Here is a 9,657-nt window from a genome sequence, read left to right as displayed (position 1 = left end):
AGCATTTGAAGGGATTGAGGACTGAAGAGGCATCACAGGACCGCTGGGCTACCACCATCCTCCACCCCCCTGAACGTCTCCAAAAACTCTTAAAACCCAACCCCAAAGCCTTTTCCTTGACTCATTCTCTGACTGCTCTGCTGTAGTGCTATTTACCACCAAGTTCTCCCTGACGTCATCTAGGCCCCTGGCTTCTCTGACTCCTCCCCTGTTCCAATAACCTCAGCTTTCATGTCTTCCTACTGTCTCCCCACCCGGGGAGCCCTCCCTGGTTCTTCCTCTTCCTGTCATCTGCCTTCCTGGAGAAATCATCTCTTCTGCTTTTCTCGGGCTACTTATCCTGTATCTCACAGCCTGAGGAGCACACCAGGCATGTCGCTGTGCCACTTCCCAGGCCCCTCAAGTTCTCTTCCTGTGTCCCAGGTGAGCATCAGTTCCTCTGAGGGTCAGAGACATTCATTTCACCACGGACTGTGCACGGTTCCCCGCATCCCGTTAATAAATGGGAGGCGATGCTATTGCTAATGGTTTCCCCTCAGCACTGGGCACACTCACCTCCTCTGCTTCTCACATGAAACGAAGCCCACATGACGAGTCATCCACCAGTAAACTGTGCTGTAGCGTAACGGCTGCACCAGGCCCTGCCTCCTTGGAGAGCTAAAGCTAGAACCAGGGGTACCAGCCCTCCTCTCGAAGGGAAAGGTTAAGGAGCCTTATGTTCTCGCTCTCCTGCCCTCGTTTGTCTATAGACAACATTAACAACAGTCACAGTGAGAGCTAATGTTGTGAGCACTTCGTATCTGCCTGGCACAGTTCTCACAATGGAGATAGGTACGATTATCATCCCCATTTATAAAAATTTTATTTTTGTTAATCCTCACCTGAGGATATTTTTCCATTGATTTTTTAGAGAGTGGAAGGGAGGGGAGGAGTGAGAAAGAGGGAAACATCAATGTGAGAGAGACACATTGATTGGTTGCCTCCCACACACACCCTGACCAGGGCCAGGGATCAAGCCTGTAACCAAGGTACAGGCCCTTGACCGGAATCAGTCCGAGGGCTGATGCTCTGTTCACTGAGCCAAACCGGCGAGGGCTCTTACCCCCGTTTCATAGCCAAGGAAACTAAGGCTTAGTCAGGTTCAATGCCATGACCAAGGCTATACGGACAAAAGGTAGAATTGCCAGGATGCGTATCAATGTAGTCGGCTCCAGGTTCTATGCTTTAAAGTCCCCATCCTTCTCAAACGAATGCAAACACAGCTTGGAGACAATCTGGTGAAAATAATAGATCCTCTCTACAAGAAAGAGCAACACACGCATACAAATCTATGTTAAGTGGGAGGGGATTTCTCCCTGAAACTGCCGCCTGGTCTCAGGTCTCTTCCCACAGTTGCCTCCTCTCCTAGTCAGTAGCCCTCTCCTCCTCACGCAGTTTGATAAGAAGGCAGGAGCCAGTCTGAGAGCACATGCTTCCTGTTCCACACAAATGCACTATCCTTAGCCCAGCCATGCAGGCTCCTCAGTGAATAAACATGGAGGATGAGCAGTCCCTCTGCAGGAGCTCAGATACCCACACTGGATGGCAGCATCACGTGTCCCAGGCCCGGAGACAGGAAAACCCTGAGGTGACACAACAAATTTGTGTCCTGCCCTTTTCCAGGAAACCAGAAACCTCTGCTTTTAGCTCATGTAATTTTCTCATTTCAGCAAATTCAGCTCAATATTGTCTGTAAGTTACTATATTTGTGCTAGAAATCCAAAACTGAATCTCAAACAGATCTGCAAATAATCAGTTATCTCTTACAGGCAACGGACATTTTTAGGGAACCTGCCTGTGTGAAATTAAGAAATCTGAATCCCAATTCTCTGACACTGTGCAACTGAGTAAGTGAAAACTCTCTATAAGTTTCCAGATTTTTTTCCCCACATAAAACACTGGTATAAACACTCTTGTACGTGGGGCGCAGCTACAGTGTTTTGGCCAGGTTCAAGCCTCGGACTAATGAAAGGACAGGGTCCTCTCATTGCCACGTACAAGTCCCAGCTGGAGGGCAGGGCCCGCCCAGCACAATTATAGCCAACAGCTATAGTTGTAAGCTTTAACCTATGGTCCAAATATGTGGCCCCACGTGCCTTGTGCTAGAGTTCAGGTGCATGTAGTTGAGTGAGGTTGGAACTCACGAGAATGCTGTAAACAACTTGATCACGCCCCTACTTTGCCTCGTGGCATCTGCTATAAAATAAAGACACGGCTTGTGGGGGCGGGCGTTGTCTCCTCATCAGGGAGCAGCGTCCCACCGAGACCCAGCTTTCATTCTCTTGTCTGTCTTTTCTCAATACTTTCACCTCCCGACTCACGATCACCTTTGGCCGTAACAAGTGGTGCCCGAACAGGGACTGAGTTCTGCAACCAGGGACTGAGTTTGGCCGTAACAAGTGGCGTCCGAACAGGCCTGAGTTCGGGGGAATTTAAAAAGTGGTCAGGTGAAAGGAGGCTCCAAGGCGCGCGCAGAGAGTAAGCTTAAAAAACAAAAGTAAGAAGGCCAAAAACCAAAAATAAGGTAGGGAGCCAAAGTGTGGTAAAATTAGCTCGGTGTAAAACATGGGAATATGCTTAATTGAAGCATTTTTAAAGTAAGCATTTTTAAATTTCTAAGGTAGAAATAAGTGGAAGCAACTTAGAGATTGCTATATAGCTGAAGGCCTAGAGAAAATTCCTGATTCTATCTTCAGTTTGTGGTAAGCTAACAACTGAGGCCCAGCAAATAGCAGAAAAGAAAGGGGTGGAAGCTACTCCTTCAGCCATGTTTATGGCTATGTTAGCATAGAGAAATAAATGCGGTAGAAATGTAGAAATAAGCAGTAGAAAATAAGTAGAAATAATCTGTAGATAGAGAAATAAGTGGGGGTTGCAACCCAGGAAAGGTCTGGGCAAGGGCAGCCAAGCCGATCTATAGTTCATAGTTAGAGGTAGAGAAATAAGTAAAAAATAAGTGGTAGGAAATAAGCTGTAGAAATAGAAAAATAAGTAGAAATTAGCGGTAGAAATAGAAAATAAGCAGTAAGAAGCAAGCGGTAGGAAGTAAGAAAATAAGTAAACAGGAAGATATAAAATAAGGTAGAAATCTCCTAGGTTTTGTTTAAGCCACTATAAAGTAGAAGATGGCTGTGGTGGTTGATGTTTAAGGAAGTAATTTTTATTTCTGACCTAGATTGTAAGCTCTTGCAGCAGTTGCATTGGTTCTAGGCTTTGGTTATCTTTGTTTGTGTGACCTGGTAGCTCCCTGGGACTTTGGGTCTGTGTGAGACCCCAGACTCAGAGTTGGAGGTCTCCAGCTCTCCAGCTACCGAGGGTTGCTCGTTTCCATGCAGCAGCGGATGGAGAAAGAAGCTGAGAAGGGACCAGACTTCCACCGGCATGGACAAGGCTGATGTGACTGGGACTGGTGCAGACTCAGTGTCCAGGTCAACCGTCCAGGCAGCCTGATCCAGGGGACTAGTTTTGCATCAAAGACATCTTTGCATTGGCGGCATTTTACTATGCTAGTGACCGAGATATCAACATGGAGTCAGCTAAAGAAGATGGCAACTGAGGCCAAGCAGATGTTAGAAAAGCAAGTGGAAGCTATGCTAGCGTTGGTGAACTGTCAGTTTTCTGTAAAATCTTGCGGAGCTAAATCTAAGGACTTTGAGTAAGATATCCTGAAAACGTTAACATGTTTGTAGTTTGGTTTTGCATTGGTATTGCTTTATTAGCCAGAGTTTTGTTCTCTTGTTAACATTGCTGTGTTTATGCTTTTGTTAATAGCCAGAAGTCTGTTTTGATGATGCTGAATAATTTGTTTAGAGTTTTTTGGATAATGTAAATAGGCGTGTTTAAAAACAAAAGTAAAGAGGGATGTGTGGGGCGCAGCTACAGTGTTTTGGCCAGGTTCCAGCCTCGGACTAATGAAAGGACAGGGTTCTCATTGCCACATGCAAGTCCCAACTGGAGGGCAGGGCCCTCCCAGCACAATTATAGCCAACAGCTATAGTTGTAAGCTTGAACCTATGGTCCAAACACGTGGCCCCACGTGCCTTGTGATAGAGTTCAGGTGCATGTAGTTGAGTAGGGTTGGAACTCACGAGAATGCTGTAAACATCTTGATCACGCCCCTACTTTGCCTCGTGGCATCTGCTATAAAATAAAGACACGGCTTGTGGGCGCGGGCGCTGTCTCCTCATCAGGGAGCAGTGTCCCACCGAGACCCAGCTTTCATTCTCTTGTCTGTCTTTTCTCAATCCTTTCACCCCCCCCACTCAGGATCACCTTTGGCTGTAACACTTGTACATATCCCGAGTTACTCTACGTTGAAGTCATGAGGAAAAATAAATACAAATACTTTAGCAAACTTTGAATTCTTATCAAGCAAGATGCTATGAACTACGAGTCCTGAGGATCTCTGACAGAAATATGGAATAGTCATCAAACTCTTTAGAGTTGTATAACAGTGTACAGTTTGAAAACTGCTTTCACACATCATTTCGTTTGATGGATATAGACAAGCTGTAGGACTTCAAAAGGAAGCAGTAAGTATACATGTTACTGATAGAGAATGTGAAATATAAGGAGTTAAATTACTCTGGAGCATTTGCAACCCAGAAAGTGGTAACTGTCTCCTGGTTCCATAGTGAAATGTTACATGAAGCCTATGGTGAGTTTTGTACCTCGCTGTGGCCATATCTCCAAAATCACCTGGGTAATTTGGCTGGAGAGGCAATTAAAGGCCATACTACTGGTTTTCAGGAAGCAGAAGTCTAGATATAACCTGAATCACACATACACACTTCTTTCCAGATTAGCCTCTAATATGCCAAAGTCTCTGTAGCTGAAATCGTCCTGAGACTCCCCTGTAGGAGGAAGTCTGGAAATTTTACTAAAATGAAATCAGAAACAGAGAGGCTTATTTATAAGGAAATATGAAGAATGCAGGTTAAAATCAGTATCAGATGTTCATGTATCTGAAAGGCACAAAAACAATTTGAAAAATGGAACATCAATCTTGGTTCAAAATTAAAACCAGGAGAGACAGACTTTTAGAAAATACAAAGATTTCTTACAGTGACCATTGAAGAAACAGAAAATAACACTCGCTTGACCCTCACTTAAAAATTGTTATTTAGCCCAGCCGGGGCATCAACCATGAACGAGGAGATCATGATGTGATTCCCAGTCAGGGCACACGCCAGGGTTGCAGGCTCATTCCTTGGTAGGGGTTGTGCAGGAGGCAGTCGATCAATGCTTCTCTCTCATCGCTGATGTTTCTCTCTCTCTCTCCCTCTCTGAAATCAATACAAACACATTTTAAAAAGAAAGTTGTTATTTAGCATATTAAGAAACTAGGCTAAACAAGCATTAAGAACTGTGCTGTAATTCCACACTCACAGCTCTGCTGTTCGAGACTTCAGGGCTGGAACGCCATCGCATGACTATGTAAACCAATCATAAAGAAATTCCATCTAACACTGGTTCATTAGGGAGACCATCTAGGAATGTATTAACTACCAAAAACGCTGTTATATGCACGGTAGAATGTTGATAACTACTGAGACTGGGTGATGGGCCCATGGGTGGGGGAGGTGTTCTTAATACTATTTTGTTTACTTCATATACGCTTGAAATTGCCCATGATAAAAAATTAAGAAAAAAGATATTATAAAGCAGCATTTGCAAAATAATTCTGGGGAATTTAGGGTGATTATATATAGTTCCTTACTTGCCCAACTCACAATGTACTAACTTTAGACATAAACCCTCAGGAATCCCCGGCCCTCCCTCATATTTGCAGCCAAAATGGTGCTTTAAGAGCCCTTTCTCCTGACATCAGACATTTACACGATGTCTTCAGATCCTTTATACAGTTTTATGTCCCTCAGTCACTAGTTTCTGGTAAAAAAAAAAAAAGATCATGAAGTTACCTGTTATTCCCATGAGTGCACTAGATGCTACACTAGAACCGAGAAGCTGAGAGGAAGCACGGAGTGGTTAAGAAAATGGGCTCTAGTATCGGAGCAGGGTGACCTCGGCTTGAAGAGTATGAAAGTTTACTCTAACAAGTCTATACATTTTTCAAAATGAAAGACAACGTAACATGTTCCAAGGTCTGTTCCTTCATCCAATTTGAAATCTGTTTCTGACATAATCCATAAACAAGTTACAAAATGCAGAGTCAAGTATTTCAAGAAGCAGGGGAGGAAAGAAAGCCATGTTGGTTGTTCAATATGTTAGATATGCATCCAATTTTCAGTCCCAAAGAATTAGCCTTCACCAACAGGAAGTAATCCAAAGGGCCCAGTAAGACAAGAATTAATTTCTCCTTTAATATCTCTCATGGTAAGAATGATTTACTTAGTGGTCTCTGGACAGGAAGGACCATGAACATGACCAAGGGGGAAAGACGAAAGCCAAGACTGGGGAGAGGGCAAGGCTGCCCAGGTATCTCCCTTCTCTTTACCTCTAGCTTGTATTGTTAACACTGCTTTTTTAGAAACCATCAATCTTTTTTTTTTAAGTTTTTACTGATTTCAGAGAGGAAGGGAGAGGGAGAGGGAGAGAAATATCAATGATAAGAGAGCAATGATGGCGAACCTTTTGAGCTCGGCGTGCCAGCATTTTGCAAAACCCTAACTTAACTCTGGTGCCGTGTCACGTATAGAAATTTTTTTATCTTTGCAACCACAGTAAAACAAAAACTTATATTTTTGATATTTCTTTTATATATTTAAATGCCATTTAACAAAGAAAAATCAACCAAAAGAAATGAGTTGGCGTGTCCCCTCTGACACCCGTGTCCTAGGTTCGCCATCACTGTAAGAGAGAATCAATGGATTGGCTTTCTCTTGCACGCCCCCTACTGGGGACCGAGCCTGCAACCCTGGCCGGTTCATGGGTGGATGCTCAACCACTGAACCACACCAGCCATGCAGAAACCATCTATCTTAGCCGGCAGAAATCCCAAAGAGAATGGTAACAAACTATTAACAATGTTATCTATAAAAGCAAAATGCCAGCAATGCTGTTTAAGGCTGTCACGTCTCCCTAGAGAACACAAACAGAGGCTCTGCCTCAGGCGTGCTCGCCAATACCAACCAGGATGACAGACAGGAAGGCCCTGCTGGGATAAACACCCATCACCAGTGTAACAACACGCTACACACGCTCTGAAGGTCAGGCCAAGTGTGCCAACTAAATTAGATCATGTTTTCTTTCCTTCCTTCCTGTTAAGCCTTCATTACCAAGAACTATATGGGAATAATTTATTTTGGCTTTGAACGAACTATTCCCTACCCCCACTCAGTTCAATTTCTTATCTCTTGGCTCTCTACTGAAATGCTTTGCTCTGTATAATCTCAGGCATTTCGGTTATTCGAAAAACAAAGAAGTTACTTTAATCTTAACTGGACAGCTGCAGATTTCACCAGGAAGGATTACAGGCAGATCATCGAGATCAAGACCTCAGCTCTTTCAGCATACGGCCTTCTGTATCCGCCAGTTCTGCTCCCATGGACTCAACCAACCGCAGATGGAAAATATTTTTGGGGGAAACGTTATGTTGTCGCTGATATAGTTAGGCATACAATGGCTGTGTCTGTACGAAACACAGACTTTCTTTTCTTGTCATTATTCCCTAAAGGTTACAGTATAACAGATACTTACAAAGCATTTACACTGTATTATGTATTAGTATATACTATCTAGAGATGATTTAAAGTATACAGGAGGGTGTGTGTAGGTTTTATGCAAATACACCATTTTATGTAAGGGACTTGCACATCGGCGGATTTTGGTATCTGAGGGGGTCCTGGAACCAACCCCCTGTGGACACAGAGGGACCACTGTAATAACAGAAAGAATTAGTCAGCAAAAACAAAAGTTGTGCTGAGTTGGAGTAGAGAAGTACAGCTGAATGGAAAAGAAAATTAGCAAAGTGGCCAGAATCCTCTTTAAGAGTAGGTATTTAGGTTCAAAGTAATAAAAACAATAACTCACACTATCCAAAACACCAAGTATTTGCCTGGCTTTACAAGTGTTTATCCTCTCTTAAATGGACCTCAATGCCATCTACAAACTCAGTGACTATTAAAGATAGAAATATGTCACAGAAGCAAGCCAACTGATCCAGGCTCATCTAAACAAACCATAACTTAAGTCCTTTTCCTAGACACTAACTTCTATAACAAACCCAAGTACAGGGACCAAATCAGACCAAAATGAAAACGAGCTATGAGGTTCATCTGAAGCAATATCTTATGTTTTGAAATGTTATAAATAGCAAATCCTTTCCATTCAAGATAAGCTATTCCCTTGCATTCCTTTCTTAACTATCTTCAATTTACAGATATAACTAAATTGTAAATGGTTTATTTTTAAATTTTCTGCTAGCTTTAAGATTTATACCCCTCTCCACATGATCCCAATGTGTATTTGCCTTAGAATGAAATTAATCTTATAAGAAATCACCAATTAAAAAATATGTTGCAGCCCAGGCAGGTGGCTCAGTCAGCTGGAGCGTCGTCCTGAGCACCAAAAAGGTTTCGGTTCGATCCCCAGCCAGGGTGTGTGCAGGAGGCCGCTGATGGATGTGATGTTTCTCTCACACATTCATGTTTTTTTTATCTCTCTCTCTCTCAAATGAATAACTATATCCTCAGGTGAGGATTAAAACAGTTTTTTTCTAAGCAAAAAGTATATGCTGCACTCGAATAGGTAACAGTAATTTAACAAGCTCCACGGAATCACAGAATAACAGAAATCACAGAAGGGGGACGTGCAACTATCTTGATGAACAGAAATGCTCTAATAACGCTTGTGCTTATTTACATATAAACACTGAGCTGCTGAGCTTCACAGCAGATCCAGGGACAGTTAGCCAAACCCACCAATGACCATTTCATGGGGAGATGAAGACTTGGGACGACAGATGGCCTTCAGGTTTGGGCCATTATATATAGGCCTGTGCTGCCCAATCGCAGAAGACTGTCAAGTTCAAACTCAAGTTAACAGGCTCTTCTAAGACAGCCGTTTTCACATTTAAACACTGAAGCTCCACCTGCTCACTTCTAGACCTCCACACTCCGCCTCCCCCTCCACCCTTCACCTTTGGAAATCCTAATGCTCTGAGGAACATAGTTGGAAAAATCACTGTTCTAAACACAGAGGGAGGCAACAGGCCAAGATTTGCTGCGATCTCTATTTTCTTTTTTTAAAGAAAATTTCCAAGTGTCTGGGAATCTTACTAGCTTCCCTATCACATCCTCCCAGTCTTCTATCTAGTCCAGTAAGCTGTGATGAATGTGCTTTTCCTAGCCTGAATCCACTGGCTGAAAGTAAGGAATATGAAATCTGAAAAAGAGCAGCTACAAAATAACACTAGCACACAGCACACGTGCAAACACAGGCGCACGTGCATAATACTCTATAGTAGTCACCACTTTTGGTGTGAAACCGTAAAAATTAAAGCATAAAAGCTCCTTAAAAGGCTTTTATTTATTATGAAAAACAGTCTTTAAAAACATGGTCTCAAAAATTTGCAAGAAAAACATACCCTAAACCAGTGGTTCTCAACCTGTGGGTCGCGACCATCGGAAAACACATATAGCATATCAGATATTTACA

At 43.0% G+C, this 9,657-nt stretch overlaps 1 protein-coding gene across 2 annotated transcripts in view; it reads right to left on the bottom strand.

Moving 5' to 3' along the window:
* BLMH (bleomycin hydrolase) overlaps positions 1 to 9,657 on the bottom strand; it is a 63,286-nt gene that overhangs the window by 29,180 nt on the left and 24,449 nt on the right. The window lies entirely within an intron of this gene.

This window comes from Myotis brandtii, unplaced genomic scaffold, assembly GCF_000412655.1.
Source record: "Myotis brandtii unplaced genomic scaffold, ASM41265v1 scaffold50, whole genome shotgun sequence".
Taxonomy (NCBI): domain Eukaryota; kingdom Metazoa; phylum Chordata; class Mammalia; order Chiroptera; family Vespertilionidae; genus Myotis; species Myotis brandtii.
This window is presented reverse-complemented; position numbering and strand designations above follow the sequence as displayed.